This window comes from Hemiscyllium ocellatum, unplaced genomic scaffold, assembly GCF_020745735.1.
Source record: "Hemiscyllium ocellatum isolate sHemOce1 unplaced genomic scaffold, sHemOce1.pat.X.cur. scaffold_2122_pat_ctg1, whole genome shotgun sequence".
Classification (NCBI taxonomy): domain Eukaryota; kingdom Metazoa; phylum Chordata; class Chondrichthyes; order Orectolobiformes; family Hemiscylliidae; genus Hemiscyllium; species Hemiscyllium ocellatum.
In genome coordinates this window covers 1-17,769 of record NW_026867975.1, presented here as the reverse complement: position 1 = coordinate 17,769, position 17,769 = coordinate 1, and the positions used below count along the sequence as shown (strand labels likewise).

Below are 17,769 nucleotides of genomic sequence, written 5' to 3'. Positions count from 1 at the left end.
CCACAGCCCCTTCCCAACCCCCCCGCCTCCCCCCCCACCCCCGAGGCAACAAATTTATCCTAATATTTTCTTGAACAAGGAAGAAATGTCTTTAGTCTGTTTCCTGAATAGAGTGAAACCCCCATCTCTGTTTGTTTCTTCGCAAACTACTGTACGGAAGCGACCTGCTTTAGTAGCTACGTCTGTACGTAAAGATTATTCACGCAGACGATCGCCCAAGGCTGGAACTGGCTTCAGCTCCCTGGTGCCACCAGGCAGCCGTACTAACCACTGATCCACTGTGCCACCCGTACGATTTGGAACGATTTGTCATCATTTGCGGTGCAAGTAGCGAAACAGTTGTCAGTTTGTCAACTGGGTCGGATTATAATGTTGTCAGCGATCTGCAGCAATGTGAACGGAGATGTCGAATCGAGCTGCTGGTGGTGATGAGGCGCGCTTGCAGCGTGACATGTTTACACGGGGAGATCAGCTCCCTCCCCATTCTCCACAGAGAGTCGGATACAAGTAGAGAGGATATTGAAAGTGGACGATAAAGAAAGGGTGCACGGACGTAATTCGCTTTTCGCAACTTTTCGGATTGATGCGGAATGCCGAGGAGCGAATCCTGTACGTGAGGGAAACGATGATTGGCATTTATGGGCAAGCTACACCAACACAAGGGGAGGCAATGAATAGGATCTTTCCGTCAAGGCCAACATTTCTCGCCCATGCCGAGATCAGCCTGGTGGTGAGCTGCTCTCTCGAACCGCTGCAGTCCAAGTGCTGTCGGTAGCCCCGCGATGCTGTTTGGGCGGGGATTCCCGATTTTGACCCGGTAACACCGGAGGAACAAGGACATATTTGCAATTCAGGACAGCGAGTGCCTCGGCGGGGGGGAGAACTTGCGAATGGTGGTGTTCCCGTGGATCTGCTGCCGTCATCCTTCGAGGCTGCGTTGGCCATGGGTTTGCAAGGTGCTGCCTGAGGAATTCTGGTGAATCTTGTAGATGCCGGGGGAATGAATGACCCTGCCGCCGCCGCTGTCCCCGATCACCGGGAGAAACCTCTCTGCAGTCGACCTGACGTGCGGTGGCTCCGGCCCGTGCCATCTGATTGGTCGTCAGCGCGACCTACGCGGCTACGTAACAGATGGACAGAAAAGCACGGGGAAAGCACAGCGACTGCTGCAGAGTGATCTTCCGGTCTGGTTGGATATCTTGGAAGGAAGGTAGACGGTAAGGGAATAAAGGAACTTTGAATATCATCAAACTGATGGAAAGGATAGTCGGCAAATATGACCTCCACCGTTGGAGTATTAATGTGCTATCGCTTCTCGGCCTTTTGGCTTGGAATATGTGTAGTTTCTGTTCTTATCAGTTTAATCGCTGATATCTCCCGAAGGTGGGAGTGTTTGTATTAAATGGATTTTTGGAGCAGGGAGATGGCTTAAGGGCTTGCTCTGTCCTCTCCATGTATCAGCCTGGTATTGCAGTGTTTCCAGGAATGGTGCACCCAACGCTTACCCAAGTTCAAAAGCAGGTGAATGCAATGTGAATCTCTTGCCTTTGCTAGTTTGCCGTGTTGATGGCAGTCAGTGATTGTTGCATCTATTGTCTTTTCAGTTGCAGGAAACTATCGTCTTTTGTTACGGGTTTTCTGTCTTATGAACCTGCTCTGCAGTTACCTGATGAAGGTGCAGCACGCTGAAAGCCAGGACAGGGGTAACCCCAACGTGCTACAGGGAACATTCTGGAACCAGGGGCCTGCCAGGAAGGTAACTTGCCAATTTGAATGAATGGATTTGCCCTTGTCTGCCGTTTTGGGCTTCTGCGGTCGTTCTTGGAACGTATCCCACCGATGGTACGGCGGTGGCGGGGGGTGGGGTGACTGCTGTAATTTCAAAGAACCCCGTTGGGCTGAAACCTGGTGTTGTGGGATTTTTAACACAGTCAAATCAGGTTGTGGGATCCCATGACTCAGCCAATGTCAAATGGCTATCAGATCAGCCCCCACAGCCCCTTCCCAACCCCCCCGCCTCCCCCCCCACCCCCGAGGCAACAAATTTATCCTAATATTTTCTTGAACAAGGAAGAAATGTCTTTAGTCTGTTTCCTGAATAGAGTGAAACCCCCATCTCTGTTTGTTTCTTCGCAAACTACTGTACGGAAGCGACCTGCTTTAGTAGCTACGTCTGTACGTAAAGATTATTCACGCAGACGATCGCCCAAGGCTGGAACTGGCTTCAGCTCCCTGGTGCCACCAGGCAGCCGTACTAACCACTGATCCACTGTGCCACCCGTACGATTTGGAACGATTTGTCATCATTTGCGGTGCAAGTAGCGAAACAGTTGTCAGTTTGTCAACTGGGTCGGATTATAATGTTGTCAGCGATCTGCAGCAATGTGAACGGAGATGTCGAATCGAGCTGCTGGTGGTGATGAGGCGCGCTTGCAGCGTGACATGTTTACACGGGGAGATCAGCTCCCTCCCCATTCTCCACAGAGAGTCGGATACAAGTAGAGAGGATATTGAAAGTGGACGATAAAGAAAGGGTGCACGGACGTAATTCGCTTTTCGCAACTTTTCGGATTGATGCGGAATGCCGAGGAGCGAATCCTGTACGTGAGGGAAACGATGATTGGCATTTATGGGCAAGCTACACCAACACAAGGGGAGGCAATGAATAGGATCTTTCCGTCAAGGCCAACATTTCTCGCCCATGCCGAGATCAGCCTGGTGGTGAGCTGCTCTCTCGAACCGCTGCAGTCCAAGTGCTGTCGGTAGCCCCGCGATGCTGTTTGGGCGGGGATTCCCGATTTTGACCCGGTAACACCGGAGGAACAAGGACATATTTGCAATTCAGGACAGCGAGTGCCTCGGCGGGGGGGAGAACTTGCGAATGGTGGTGTTCCCGTGGATCTGCTGCCGTCATCCTTCGAGGCTGCGTTGGCCATGGGTTTGCAAGGTGCTGCCTGAGGAATTCTGGTGAATCTTGTAGATGCCGGGGGAATGAATGACCCTGCCGCCGCCGCTGTCCCCGATCACCGGGAGAAACCTCTCTGCAGTCGACCTGACGTGCGGTGGCTCCGGCCCGTGCCATCTGATTGGTCGTCAGCGCGACCTACGCGGCTACGTAACAGATGGACAGAAAAGCACGGGGAAAGCACAGCGACTGCTGCAGAGTGATCTTCCGGTCTGGTTGGATATCTTGGAAGGAAGGTAGACGGTAAGGGAATAAAGGAACTTTGAATATCATCAAACTGATGGAAAGGATAGTCGGCAAATATGACCTCCACCGTTGGAGTATTAATGTGCTATCGCTTCTCGGCCTTTTGGCTTGGAATATGTGTAGTTTCTGTTCTTATCAGTTTAATCGCTGATATCTCCCGAAGGTGGGAGTGTTTGTATTAAATGGATTTTTGGAGCAGGGAGATGGCTTAAGGGCTTGCTCTGTCCTCTCCATGTATCAGCCTGGTATTGCAGTGTTTCCAGGAATGGTGCACCCAACGCTTACCCAAGTTCAAAAGCAGGTGAATGCAATGTGAATCTCTTGCCTTTGCTAGTTTGCCGTGTTGATGGCAGTCAGTGATTGTTGCATCTATTGTCTTTTCAGTTGCAGGAAACTATCGTCTTTTGTTACGGGTTTTCTGTCTTATGAACCTGCTCTGCAGTTACCTGATGAAGGTGCAGCACGCTGAAAGCCAGGACAGGGGTAACCCCAACGTGCTACAGGGAACATTCTGGAACCAGGGGCCTGCCAGGAAGGTAACTTGCCAATTTGAATGAATGGATTTGCCCTTGTCTGCCGTTTTGGGCTTCTGCGGTCGTTCTTGGAACGTATCCCACCGATGGTACGGCGGTGGCGGGGGGTGGGGTGACTGCTGTAATTTCAAAGAACCCCGTTGGGCTGAAACCTGGTGTTGTGGGATTTTTAACACAGTCAAATCAGGTTGTGGGATCCCATGACTCAGCCAATGTCAAATGGCTATCAGATCAGCCCCCACAGCCCCTTCCCAACCCCCCCGCCTCCCCCCCCACCCCCGAGGCAACAAATTTATCCTAATATTTTCTTGAACAAGGAAGAAATGTCTTTAGTCTGTTTCCTGAATAGAGTGAAACCCCCATCTCTGTTTGTTTCTTCGCAAACTACTGTACGGAAGCGACCTGCTTTAGTAGCTACGTCTGTACGTAAAGATTATTCACGCAGACGATCGCCCAAGGCTGGAACTGGCTTCAGCTCCCTGGTGCCACCAGGCAGCCGTACTAACCACTGATCCACTGTGCCACCCGTACGATTTGGAACGATTTGTCATCATTTGCGGTGCAAGTAGCGAAACAGTTGTCAGTTTGTCAACTGGGTCGGATTATAATGTTGTCAGCGATCTGCAGCAATGTGAACGGAGATGTCGAATCGAGCTGCTGGTGGTGATGAGGCGCGCTTGCAGCGTGACATGTTTACACGGGGAGATCAGCTCCCTCCCCATTCTCCACAGAGAGTCGGATACAAGTAGAGAGGATATTGAAAGTGGACGATAAAGAAAGGGTGCACGGACGTAATTCGCTTTTCGCAACTTTTCGGATTGATGCGGAATGCCGAGGAGCGAATCCTGTACGTGAGGGAAACGATGATTGGCATTTATGGGCAAGCTACACCAACACAAGGGGAGGCAATGAATAGGATCTTTCCGTCAAGGCCAACATTTCTCGCCCATGCCGAGATCAGCCTGGTGGTGAGCTGCTCTCTCGAACCGCTGCAGTCCAAGTGCTGTCGGTAGCCCCGCGATGCTGTTTGGGCGGGGATTCCCGATTTTGACCCGGTAACACCGGAGGAACAAGGACATATTTGCAATTCAGGACAGCGAGTGCCTCGGCGGGGGGGAGAACTTGCGAATGGTGGTGTTCCCGTGGATCTGCTGCCGTCATCCTTCGAGGCTGCGTTGGCCATGGGTTTGCAAGGTGCTGCCTGAGGAATTCTGGTGAATCTTGTAGATGCCGGGGGAATGAATGACCCTGCCGCCGCCGCTGTCCCCGATCACCGGGAGAAACCTCTCTGCAGTCGACCTGACGTGCGGTGGCTCCGGCCCGTGCCATCTGATTGGTCGTCAGCGCGACCTACGCGGCTACGTAACAGATGGACAGAAAAGCACGGGGAAAGCACAGCGACTGCTGCAGAGTGATCTTCCGGTCTGGTTGGATATCTTGGAAGGAAGGTAGACGGTAAGGGAATAAAGGAACTTTGAATATCATCAAACTGATGGAAAGGATAGTCGGCAAATATGACCTCCACCGTTGGAGTATTAATGTGCTATCGCTTCTCGGCCTTTTGGCTTGGAATATGTGTAGTTTCTGTTCTTATCAGTTTAATCGCTGATATCTCCCGAAGGTGGGAGTGTTTGTATTAAATGGATTTTTGGAGCAGGGAGATGGCTTAAGGGCTTGCTCTGTCCTCTCCATGTATCAGCCTGGTATTGCAGTGTTTCCAGGAATGGTGCACCCAACGCTTACCCAAGTTCAAAAGCAGGTGAATGCAATGTGAATCTCTTGCCTTTGCTAGTTTGCCGTGTTGATGGCAGTCAGTGATTGTTGCATCTATTGTCTTTTCAGTTGCAGGAAACTATCGTCTTTTGTTACGGGTTTTCTGTCTTATGAACCTGCTCTGCAGTTACCTGATGAAGGTGCAGCACGCTGAAAGCCAGGACAGGGGTAACCCCAACGTGCTACAGGGAACATTCTGGAACCAGGGGCCTGCCAGGAAGGTAACTTGCCAATTTGAATGAATGGATTTGCCCTTGTCTGCCGTTTTGGGCTTCTGCGGTCGTTCTTGGAACGTATCCCACCGATGGTACGGCGGTGGCGGGGGGTGGGGTGACTGCTGTAATTTCAAAGAACCCCGTTGGGCTGAAACCTGGTGTTGTGGGATTTTTAACACAGTCAAATCAGGTTGTGGGATCCCATGACTCAGCCAATGTCAAATGGCTATCAGATCAGCCCCCACAGCCCCTTCCCAACCCCCCCGCCTCCCCCCCACCCCCGAGGCAACAAATTTATCCTAATATTTTCTTGAACAAGGAAGAAATGTCTTTAGTCTGTTTCCTGAATAGAGTGAAACCCCCATCTCTGTTTGTTTCTTCGCAAACTACTGTACGGAAGCGACCTGCTTTAGTAGCTACGTCTGTACGTAAAGATTATTCACGCAGACGATCGCCCAAGGCTGGAACTGGCTTCAGCTCCCTGGTGCCACCAGGCAGCCGTACTAACCACTGATCCACTGTGCCACCCGTACGATTTGGAACGATTTGTCATCATTTGCGGTGCAAGTAGCGAAACAGTTGTCAGTTTGTCAACTGGGTCGGATTATAATGTTGTCAGCGATCTGCAGCAATGTGAACGGAGATGTCGAATCGAGCTGCTGGTGGTGATGAGGCGCGCTTGCAGCGTGACATGTTTACACGGGGAGATCAGCTCCCTCCCCATTCTCCACAGAGAGTCGGATACAAGTAGAGAGGATATTGAAAGTGGACGATAAAGAAAGGGTGCACGGACGTAATTCGCTTTTCGCAACTTTTCGGATTGATGCGGAATGCCGAGGAGCGAATCCTGTACGTGAGGGAAACGATGATTGGCATTTATGGGCAAGCTACACCAACACAAGGGGAGGCAATGAATAGGATCTTTCCGTCAAGGCCAACATTTCTCGCCCATGCCGAGATCAGCCTGGTGGTGAGCTGCTCTCTCGAACCGCTGCAGTCCAAGTGCTGTCGGTAGCCCCGCGATGCTGTTTGGGCGGGGATTCCCGATTTTGACCCGGTAACACCGGAGGAACAAGGACATATTTGCAATTCAGGACAGCGAGTGCCTCGGCGGGGGGGAGAACTTGCGAATGGTGGTGTTCCCGTGGATCTGCTGCCGTCATCCTTCGAGGCTGCGTTGGCCATGGGTTTGCAAGGTGCTGCCTGAGGAATTCTGGTGAATCTTGTAGATGCCGGGGGAATGAATGACCCTGCCGCCGCCGCTGTCCCCGATCACCGGGAGAAACCTCTCTGCAGTCGACCTGACGTGCGGTGGCTCCGGCCCGTGCCATCTGATTGGTCGTCAGCGCGACCTACGCGGCTACGTAACAGATGGACAGAAAAGCACGGGGAAAGCACAGCGACTGCTGCAGAGTGATCTTCCGGTCTGGTTGGATATCTTGGAAGGAAGGTAGACGGTAAGGGAATAAAGGAACTTTGAATATCATCAAACTGATGGAAAGGATAGTCGGCAAATATGACCTCCACCGTTGGAGTATTAATGTGCTATCGCTTCTCGGCCTTTTGGCTTGGAATATGTGTAGTTTCTGTTCTTATCAGTTTAATCGCTGATATCTCCCGAAGGTGGGAGTGTTTGTATTAAATGGATTTTTGGAGCAGGGAGATGGCTTAAGGGCTTGCTCTGTCCTCTCCATGTATCAGCCTGGTATTGCAGTGTTTCCAGGAATGGTGCACCCAACGCTTACCCAAGTTCAAAAGCAGGTGAATGCAATGTGAATCTCTTGCCTTTGCTAGTTTGCCGTGTTGATGGCAGTCAGTGATTGTTGCATCTATTGTCTTTTCAGTTGCAGGAAACTATCGTCTTTTGTTACGGGTTTTCTGTCTTATGAACCTGCTCTGCAGTTACCTGATGAAGGTGCAGCACGCTGAAAGCCAGGACAGGGGTAACCCCAACGTGCTACAGGGAACATTCTGGAACCAGGGGCCTGCCAGGAAGGTAACTTGCCAATTTGAATGAATGGATTTGCCCTTGTCTGCCGTTTTGGGCTTCTGCGGTCGTTCTTGGAACGTATCCCACCGATGGTACGGCGGTGGCGGGGGGTGGGGTGACTGCTGTAATTTCAAAGAACCCCGTTGGGCTGAAACCTGGTGTTGTGGGATTTTTAACACAGTCAAATCAGGTTGTGGGATCCCATGACTCAGCCAATGTCAAATGGCTATCAGATCAGCCCCCACAGCCCCTTCCCAACCCCCCCGCCTCCCCCCCCACCCCCGAGGCAACAAATTTATCCTAATATTTTCTTGAACAAGGAAGAAATGTCTTTAGTCTGTTTCCTGAATAGAGTGAAACCCCCATCTCTGTTTGTTTCTTCGCAAACTACTGTACGGAAGCGACCTGCTTTAGTAGCTACGTCTGTACGTAAAGATTATTCACGCAGACGATCGCCCAAGGCTGGAACTGGCTTCAGCTCCCTGGTGCCACCAGGCAGCCGTACTAACCACTGATCCACTGTGCCACCCGTACGATTTGGAACGATTTGTCATCATTTGCGGTGCAAGTAGCGAAACAGTTGTCAGTTTGTCAACTGGGTCGGATTATAATGTTGTCAGCGATCTGCAGCAATGTGAACGGAGATGTCGAATCGAGCTGCTGGTGGTGATGAGGCGCGCTTGCAGCGTGACATGTTTACACGGGGAGATCAGCTCCCTCCCCATTCTCCACAGAGAGTCGGATACAAGTAGAGAGGATATTGAAAGTGGACGATAAAGAAAGGGTGCACGGACGTAATTCGCTTTTCGCAACTTTTCGGATTGATGCGGAATGCCGAGGAGCGAATCCTGTACGTGAGGGAAACGATGATTGGCATTTATGGGCAAGCTACACCAACACAAGGGGAGGCAATGAATAGGATCTTTCCGTCAAGGCCAACATTTCTCGCCCATGCCGAGATCAGCCTGGTGGTGAGCTGCTCTCTCGAACCGCTGCAGTCCAAGTGCTGTCGGTAGCCCCGCGATGCTGTTTGGGCGGGGATTCCCGATTTTGACCCGGTAACACCGGAGGAACAAGGACATATTTGCAATTCAGGACAGCGAGTGCCTCGGCGGGGGGAGAACTTGCGAATGGTGGTGTTCCCGTGGATCTGCTGCCGTCATCCTTCGAGGCTGCGTTGGCCATGGGTTTGCAAGGTGCTGCCTGAGGAATTCTGGTGAATCTTGTAGATGCCGGGGGAATGAATGACCCTGCCGCCGCCGCTGTCCCCGATCACCGGGAGAAACCTCTCTGCAGTCGACCTGACGTGCGGTGGCTCCGGCCCGTGCCATCTGATTGGTCGTCAGCGCGACCTACGCGGCTACGTAACAGATGGACAGAAAAGCACGGGGAAAGCACAGCGACTGCTGCAGAGTGATCTTCCGGTCTGGTTGGATATCTTGGAAGGAAGGTAGACGGTAAGGGAATAAAGGAACTTTGAATATCATCAAACTGATGGAAAGGATAGTCGGCAAATATGACCTCCACCGTTGGAGTATTAATGTGCTATCGCTTCTCGGCCTTTTGGCTTGGAATATGTGTAGTTTCTGTTCTTATCAGTTTAATCGCTGATATCTCCCGAAGGTGGGAGTGTTTGTATTAAATGGATTTTTGGAGCAGGGAGATGGCTTAAGGGCTTGCTCTGTCCTCTCCATGTATCAGCCTGGTATTGCAGTGTTTCCAGGAATGGTGCACCCAACGCTTACCCAAGTTCAAAAGCAGGTGAATGCAATGTGAATCTCTTGCCTTTGCTAGTTTGCCGTGTTGATGGCAGTCAGTGATTGTTGCATCTATTGTCTTTTCAGTTGCAGGAAACTATCGTCTTTTGTTACGGGTTTTCTGTCTTATGAACCTGCTCTGCAGTTACCTGATGAAGGTGCAGCACGCTGAAAGCCAGGACAGGGGTAACCCCAACGTGCTACAGGGAACATTCTGGAACCAGGGGCCTGCCAGGAAGGTAACTTGCCAATTTGAATGAATGGATTTGCCCTTGTCTGCCGTTTTGGGCTTCTGCGGTCGTTCTTGGAACGTATCCCACCGATGGTACGGCGGTGGCGGGGGGTGGGGTGACTGCTGTAATTTCAAAGAACCCCGTTGGGCTGAAACCTGGTGTTGTGGGATTTTTAACACAGTCAAATCAGGTTGTGGGATCCCATGACTCAGCCAATGTCAAATGGCTATCAGATCAGCCCCCACAGCCCCTTCCCAACCCCCCCGCCTCCCCCCCCACCCCCGAGGCAACAAATTTATCCTAATATTTTCTTGAACAAGGAAGAAATGTCTTTAGTCTGTTTCCTGAATAGAGTGAAACCCCCATCTCTGTTTGTTTCTTCGCAAACTACTGTACGGAAGCGACCTGCTTTAGTAGCTACGTCTGTACGTAAAGATTATTCACGCAGACGATCGCCCAAGGCTGGAACTGGCTTCAGCTCCCTGGTGCCACCAGGCAGCCGTACTAACCACTGATCCACTGTGCCACCCGTACGATTTGGAACGATTTGTCATCATTTGCGGTGCAAGTAGCGAAACAGTTGTCAGTTTGTCAACTGGGTCGGATTATAATGTTGTCAGCGATCTGCAGCAATGTGAACGGAGATGTCGAATCGAGCTGCTGGTGGTGATGAGGCGCGCTTGCAGCGTGACATGTTTACACGGGGAGATCAGCTCCCTCCCCATTCTCCACAGAGAGTCGGATACAAGTAGAGAGGATATTGAAAGTGGACGATAAAGAAAGGGTGCACGGACGTAATTCGCTTTTCGCAACTTTTCGGATTGATGCGGAATGCCGAGGAGCGAATCCTGTACGTGAGGGAAACGATGATTGGCATTTATGGGCAAGCTACACCAACACAAGGGGAGGCAATGAATAGGATCTTTCCGTCAAGGCCAACATTTCTCGCCCATGCCGAGATCAGCCTGGTGGTGAGCTGCTCTCTCGAACCGCTGCAGTCCAAGTGCTGTCGGTAGCCCCGCGATGCTGTTTGGGCGGGGATTCCCGATTTTGACCCGGTAACACCGGAGGAACAAGGACATATTTGCAATTCAGGACAGCGAGTGCCTCGGCGGGGGGGAGAACTTGCGAATGGTGGTGTTCCCGTGGATCTGCTGCCGTCATCCTTCGAGGCTGCGTTGGCCATGGGTTTGCAAGGTGCTGCCTGAGGAATTCTGGTGAATCTTGTAGATGCCGGGGGAATGAATGACCCTGCCGCCGCCGCTGTCCCCGATCACCGGGAGAAACCTCTCTGCAGTCGACCTGACGTGCGGTGGCTCCGGCCCGTGCCATCTGATTGGTCGTCAGCGCGACCTACGCGGCTACGTAACAGATGGACAGAAAAGCACGGGGAAAGCACAGCGACTGCTGCAGAGTGATCTTCCGGTCTGGTTGGATATCTTGGAAGGAAGGTAGACGGTAAGGGAATAAAGGAACTTTGAATATCATCAAACTGATGGAAAGGATAGTCGGCAAATATGACCTCCACCGTTGGAGTATTAATGTGCTATCGCTTCTCGGCCTTTTGGCTTGGAATATGTGTAGTTTCTGTTCTTATCAGTTTAATCGCTGATATCTCCCGAAGGTGGGAGTGTTTGTATTAAATGGATTTTTGGAGCAGGGAGATGGCTTAAGGGCTTGCTCTGTCCTCTCCATGTATCAGCCTGGTATTGCAGTGTTTCCAGGAATGGTGCACCCAACGCTTACCCAAGTTCAAAAGCAGGTGAATGCAATGTGAATCTCTTGCCTTTGCTAGTTTGCCGTGTTGATGGCAGTCAGTGATTGTTGCATCTATTGTCTTTTCAGTTGCAGGAAACTATCGTCTTTTGTTACGGGTTTTCTGTCTTATGAACCTGCTCTGCAGTTACCTGATGAAGGTGCAGCACGCTGAAAGCCAGGACAGGGGTAACCCCAACGTGCTACAGGGAACATTCTGGAACCAGGGGCCTGCCAGGAAGGTAACTTGCCAATTTGAATGAATGGATTTGCCCTTGTCTGCCGTTTTGGGCTTCTGCGGTCGTTCTTGGAACGTATCCCACCGATGGTACGGCGGTGGCGGGGGGTGGGGTGACTGCTGTAATTTCAAAGAACCCCGTTGGGCTGAAACCTGGTGTTGTGGGATTTTTAACACAGTCAAATCAGGTTGTGGGATCCCATGACTCAGCCAATGTCAAATGGCTATCAGATCAGCCCCCACAGCCCCTTCCCAACCCCCCCGCCTCCCCCCCCACCCCCGAGGCAACAAATTTATCCTAATATTTTCTTGAACAAGGAAGAAATGTCTTTAGTCTGTTTCCTGAATAGAGTGAAACCCCCATCTCTGTTTGTTTCTTCGCAAACTACTGTACGGAAGCGACCTGCTTTAGTAGCTACGTCTGTACGTAAAGATTATTCACGCAGACGATCGCCCAAGGCTGGAACTGGCTTCAGCTCCCTGGTGCCACCAGGCAGCCGTACTAACCACTGATCCACTGTGCCACCCGTACGATTTGGAACGATTTGTCATCATTTGCGGTGCAAGTAGCGAAACAGTTGTCAGTTTGTCAACTGGGTCGGATTATAATGTTGTCAGCGATCTGCAGCAATGTGAACGGAGATGTCGAATCGAGCTGCTGGTGGTGATGAGGCGCGCTTGCAGCGTGACATGTTTACACGGGGAGATCAGCTCCCTCCCCATTCTCCACAGAGAGTCGGATACAAGTAGAGAGGATATTGAAAGTGGACGATAAAGAAAGGGTGCACGGACGTAATTCGCTTTTCGCAACTTTTCGGATTGATGCGGAATGCCGAGGAGCGAATCCTGTACGTGAGGGAAACGATGATTGGCATTTATGGGCAAGCTACACCAACACAAGGGGAGGCAATGAATAGGATCTTTCCGTCAAGGCCAACATTTCTCGCCCATGCCGAGATCAGCCTGGTGGTGAGCTGCTCTCTCGAACCGCTGCAGTCCAAGTGCTGTCGGTAGCCCCGCGATGCTGTTTGGGCGGGGATTCCCGATTTTGACCCGGTAACACCGGAGGAACAAGGACATATTTGCAATTCAGGACAGCGAGTGCCTCGGCGGGGGGAGAACTTGCGAATGGTGGTGTTCCCGTGGATCTGCTGCCGTCATCCTTCGAGGCTGCGTTGGCCATGGGTTTGCAAGGTGCTGCCTGAGGAATTCTGGTGAATCTTGTAGATGCCGGGGGAATGAATGACCCTGCCGCCGCCGCTGTCCCCGATCACCGGGAGAAACCTCTCTGCAGTCGACCTGACGTGCGGTGGCTCCGGCCCGTGCCATCTGATTGGTCGTCAGCGCGACCTACGCGGCTACGTAACAGATGGACAGAAAAGCACGGGGAAAGCACAGCGACTGCTGCAGAGTGATCTTCCGGTCTGGTTGGATATCTTGGAAGGAAGGTAGACGGTAAGGGAATAAAGGAACTTTGAATATCATCAAACTGATGGAAAGGATAGTCGGCAAATATGACCTCCACCGTTGGAGTATTAATGTGCTATCGCTTCTCGGCCTTTTGGCTTGGAATATGTGTAGTTTCTGTTCTTATCAGTTTAATCGCTGATATCTCCCGAAGGTGGGAGTGTTTGTATTAAATGGATTTTTGGAGCAGGGAGATGGCTTAAGGGCTTGCTCTGTCCTCTCCATGTATCAGCCTGGTATTGCAGTGTTTCCAGGAATGGTGCACCCAACGCTTACCCAAGTTCAAAAGCAGGTGAATGCAATGTGAATCTCTTGCCTTTGCTAGTTTGCCGTGTTGATGGCAGTCAGTGATTGTTGCATCTATTGTCTTTTCAGTTGCAGGAAACTATCGTCTTTTGTTACGGGTTTTCTGTCTTATGAACCTGCTCTGCAGTTACCTGATGAAGGTGCAGCACGCTGAAAGCCAGGACAGGGGTAACCCCAACGTGCTACAGGGAACATTCTGGAACCAGGGGCCTGCCAGGAAGGTAACTTGCCAATTTGAATGAATGGATTTGCCCTTGTCTGCCGTTTTGGGCTTCTGCGGTCGTTCTTGGAACGTATCCCACCGATGGTACGGCGGTGGCGGGGGGTGGGGTGACTGCTGTAATTTCAAAGAACCCCGTTGGGCTGAAACCTGGTGTTGTGGGATTTTTAACACAGTCAAATCAGGTTGTGGGATCCCATGACTCAGCCAATGTCAAATGGCTATCAGATCAGCCCCCACAGCCCCTTCCCAACCCCCCCGCCTCCCCCCCCACCCCCGAGGCAACAAATTTATCCTAATATTTTCTTGAACAAGGAAGAAATGTCTTTAGTCTGTTTCCTGAATAGAGTGAAACCCCCATCTCTGTTTGTTTCTTCGCAAACTACTGTACGGAAGCGACCTGCTTTAGTAGCTACGTCTGTACGTAAAGATTATTCACGCAGACGATCGCCCAAGGCTGGAACTGGCTTCAGCTCCCTGGTGCCACCAGGCAGCCGTACTAACCACTGATCCACTGTGCCACCCGTACGATTTGGAACGATTTGTCATCATTTGCGGTGCAAGTAGCGAAACAGTTGTCAGTTTGTCAACTGGGTCGGATTATAATGTTGTCAGCGATCTGCAGCAATGTGAACGGAGATGTCGAATCGAGCTGCTGGTGGTGATGAGGCGCGCTTGCAGCGTGACATGTTTACACGGGGAGATCAGCTCCCTCCCCATTCTCCACAGAGAGTCGGATACAAGTAGAGAGGATATTGAAAGTGGACGATAAAGAAAGGGTGCACGGACGTAATTCGCTTTTCGCAACTTTTCGGATTGATGCGGAATGCCGAGGAGCGAATCCTGTACGTGAGGGAAACGATGATTGGCATTTATGGGCAAGCTACACCAACACAAGGGGAGGCAATGAATAGGATCTTTCCGTCAAGGCCAACATTTCTCGCCCATGCCGAGATCAGCCTGGTGGTGAGCTGCTCTCTCGAACCGCTGCAGTCCAAGTGCTGTCGGTAGCCCCGCGATGCTGTTTGGGCGGGGATTCCCGATTTTGACCCGGTAACACCGGAGGAACAAGGACATATTTGCAATTCAGGACAGCGAGTGCCTCGGCGGGGGGGAGAACTTGCGAATGGTGGTGTTCCCGTGGATCTGCTGCCGTCATCCTTCGAGGCTGCGTTGGCCATGGGTTTGCAAGGTGCTGCCTGAGGAATTCTGGTGAATCTTGTAGATGCCGGGGGAATGAATGACCCTGCCGCCGCCGCTGTCCCCGATCACCGGGAGAAACCTCTCTGCAGTCGACCTGACGTGCGGTGGCTCCGGCCCGTGCCATCTGATTGGTCGTCAGCGCGACCTACGCGGCTACGTAACAGATGGACAGAAAAGCACGGGGAAAGCACAGCGACTGCTGCAGAGTGATCTTCCGGTCTGGTTGGATATCTTGGAAGGAAGGTAGACGGTAAGGGAATAAAGGAACTTTGAATATCATCAAACTGATGGAAAGGATAGTCGGCAAATATGACCTCCACCGTTGGAGTATTAATGTGCTATCGCTTCTCGGCCTTTTGGCTTGGAATATGTGTAGTTTCTGTTCTTATCAGTTTAATCGCTGATATCTCCCGAAGGTGGGAGTGTTTGTATTAAATGGATTTTTGGAGCAGGGAGATGGCTTAAGGGCTTGCTCTGTCCTCTCCATGTATCAGCCTGGTATTGCAGTGTTTCCAGGAATGGTGCACCCAACGCTTACCCAAGTTCAAAAGCAGGTGAATGCAATGTGAATCTCTTGCCTTTGCTAGTTTGCCGTGTTGATGGCAGTCAGTGATTGTTGCATCTATTGTCTTTTCAGTTGCAGGAAACTATCGTCTTTTGTTACGGGTTTTCTGTCTTATGAACCTGCTCTGCAGTTACCTGATGAAGGTGCAGCACGCTGAAAGCCAGGACAGGGGTAACCCCAACGTGCTACAGGGAACATTCTGGAACCAGGGGCCTGCCAGGAAGGTAACTTGCCAATTTGAATGAATGGATTTGCCCTTGTCTGCCGTTTTGGGCTTCTGCGGTCGTTCTTGGAACGTATCCCACCGATGGTACGGCGGTGGCGGGGGGTGGGGTGACTGCTGTAATTTCAAAGAACCCCGTTGGGCTGAAACCTGGTGTTGTGGGATTTTTAACACAGTCACATCAGGTTGTGGGATCCCATGACTCAGCCAATGTCAAATGGCTATCAGATCAGCCCCCACAGCCCCTTCCCAACCCCCCCGCCTCCCCCCCCCCCCCCGAGGCAACAAATTTATCCTAATATTTTCTTGAACAAGGAAGAAATGTCTTTAGTCTGTTTCCTGAATAGAGTGAAACCCCCATCTCTGTTTGTTTCTTCGCAAACTACTGTACGGAAGCGACCTGCTTTAGTAGCTACGTCTGTACGTAAAGATTATTCACGCAGACGATCGCCCAAGGCTGGAACTGGCTTCAGCTCCCTGGTGCCACCAGGCAGCCGTACTAACCACTGATCCACTGTGCCACCCGTACGATTTGGAACGATTTGTCATCATTTGCGGTGCAAGTAGCGAAACAGTTGTCAGTTTGTCAACTGGGTCGGATTATAATGTTGTCAGCGATCTGCAGCAATGTGAACGGAGATGTCGAATCGAGCTGCTGGTGGTGATGAGGCGCGCTTGCAGCGTGACATGTTTACACGGGGAGATCAGCTCCCTCCCCATTCTCCACAGAGAGTCGGATACAAGTAGAGAGGATATTGAAAGTGGACGATAAAGAAAGGGTGCACGGACGTAATTCGCTTTTCGCAACTTTTCGGATTGATGCGGAATGCCGAGGAGCGAATCCTGTACGTGAGGGAAACGATGATTGGCATTTATGGGCAAGCTACACCAACACAAGGGGAGGCAATGAATAGGATCTTTCCGTCAAGGCCAACATTTCTCGCCCATGCCGAGATCAGCCTGGTGGTGAGCTGCTCTCTCGAACCGCTGCAGTCCAAGTGCTGTCGGTAGCCCCGCGATGCTGTTTGGGCGGGGATTCCCGATTTTGACCCGGTAACACCGGAGGAACAAGGACATATTTGCAATTCAGGACAGCGAGTGCCTCGGCGGGGGGGAGAACTTGCGAATGGTGGTGTTCCCGTGGATCTGCTGCCGTCATCCTTCGAGGCTGCGTTGGCCATGGGTTTGCAAGGTGCTGCCTGAGGAATTCTGGTGAATCTTGTAGATGCCGGGGGAATGAATGACCCTGCCGCCGCCGCGCTGTCCCCGATCACCGGGAGAAACCTCTCTGCAGTCGACCTGACGTGCGGTGGCTCCGGCCCGTGCCATCTGATTGGTCGTCAGCGCGACCTACGCGGCTACGTAACAGATGGACAGAAAAGCACGGGGAAAGCACAGCGACTGCTGCAGAGTGATCTTCCGGTCTGGTTGGATATCTTGGAAGGAAGGTAGACGGTAAGGGAATAAAGGAACTTTGAATATCATCAAACTGATGGAAAGGATAGTCGGCAAATATGACCTCCACCGTTGGAGTATTAATGTGCTATCGCTTCTCGGCCTTTTGGCTTGGAATATGTGTAGTTTCTGTTCTTATCAGTTTAATCGCTGATATCTCCCGAAGGTGGGAGTGTTTGTATTAAATGGATTTTTGGAGCAGGGAGATGGCTTAAGGGCTTGCTCTGTCCTCTCCATGTATCAGCCTGGTATTGCAGTGTTTCCAGGAATGGTGCACCCAACGCTTACCCAAGTTCAAAAGCAGGTGAATGCAATGTGAATCTCTTGCCTTTGCTAGTTTGCCGTGTTGATGGCAGTCAGTGATTGTTGCATCTATTGTCTTTTCAGTTGCAGGAAACTATCGTCTTTTGTTACGGTTTTCTGTCTTATGAACCTGCTCTGCAGTTACCTGATGAAGGTGCAGCACGCTGAAAGCCAGGACAGGGGTAACCCCAACGTGCTACAGGGAACATTCTGGAACCAGGGGCCTGCCAGGAAGGTAACTTGCCAATTTGAATGAATGGATTTGCCCTTGTCTGCCGTTTTGGGCTTCTGCGGTCGTTCTTGAACGTATCCCACCGATGGT

At 51.4% G+C, this 17,769-nt stretch overlaps 9 non-coding genes across 9 annotated transcripts; all 9 read left to right on the top strand.

Moving 5' to 3' along the window:
- Positions 1-1,307: 1,307 nt before the first annotated feature.
- LOC132811112 (U2 spliceosomal RNA) lies at positions 1,308-1,499 on the top strand. Its single transcript, XR_009643185.1, has one exon. It is a non-coding gene; the product is annotated as a U2 spliceosomal RNA (small nuclear RNA).
- Positions 1,500-3,298: 1,799 nt separating this feature from the next.
- On the top strand, positions 3,299-3,490 carry LOC132811111 (U2 spliceosomal RNA). The gene has a single exon (XR_009643184.1). It is a non-coding gene; the product is annotated as a U2 spliceosomal RNA (small nuclear RNA).
- A 1,799-nt stretch (positions 3,491-5,289) lies between these two features.
- Positions 5,290-5,481, top strand: LOC132811110 (U2 spliceosomal RNA). Its single transcript, XR_009643183.1, has one exon. It is a non-coding gene; the product is annotated as a U2 spliceosomal RNA (small nuclear RNA).
- Positions 5,482-7,279: 1,798 nt separating this feature from the next.
- Positions 7,280-7,471, top strand: LOC132811109 (U2 spliceosomal RNA). Its single transcript, XR_009643182.1, has one exon. It is a non-coding gene; the product is annotated as a U2 spliceosomal RNA (small nuclear RNA).
- A 1,798-nt stretch (positions 7,472-9,269) lies between these two features.
- LOC132811151 (U2 spliceosomal RNA) lies at positions 9,270-9,461 on the top strand. Its single transcript, XR_009643222.1, has one exon. It is a non-coding gene; the product is annotated as a U2 spliceosomal RNA (small nuclear RNA).
- A 1,799-nt stretch (positions 9,462-11,260) lies between these two features.
- On the top strand, positions 11,261-11,452 carry LOC132811142 (U2 spliceosomal RNA). The gene has a single exon (XR_009643214.1). It is a non-coding gene; the product is annotated as a U2 spliceosomal RNA (small nuclear RNA).
- A 1,798-nt stretch (positions 11,453-13,250) lies between these two features.
- LOC132811130 (U2 spliceosomal RNA) lies at positions 13,251-13,442 on the top strand. Its single transcript, XR_009643203.1, has one exon. It is a non-coding gene; the product is annotated as a U2 spliceosomal RNA (small nuclear RNA).
- A 1,799-nt stretch (positions 13,443-15,241) lies between these two features.
- LOC132811119 (U2 spliceosomal RNA) lies at positions 15,242-15,433 on the top strand. Its single transcript, XR_009643192.1, has one exon. It is a non-coding gene; the product is annotated as a U2 spliceosomal RNA (small nuclear RNA).
- Positions 15,434-17,234: 1,801 nt separating this feature from the next.
- Positions 17,235-17,426, top strand: LOC132811108 (U2 spliceosomal RNA). The gene has a single exon (XR_009643181.1). It is a non-coding gene; the product is annotated as a U2 spliceosomal RNA (small nuclear RNA).
- The last annotated feature ends 343 nt before the right edge of the window (positions 17,427-17,769 follow it).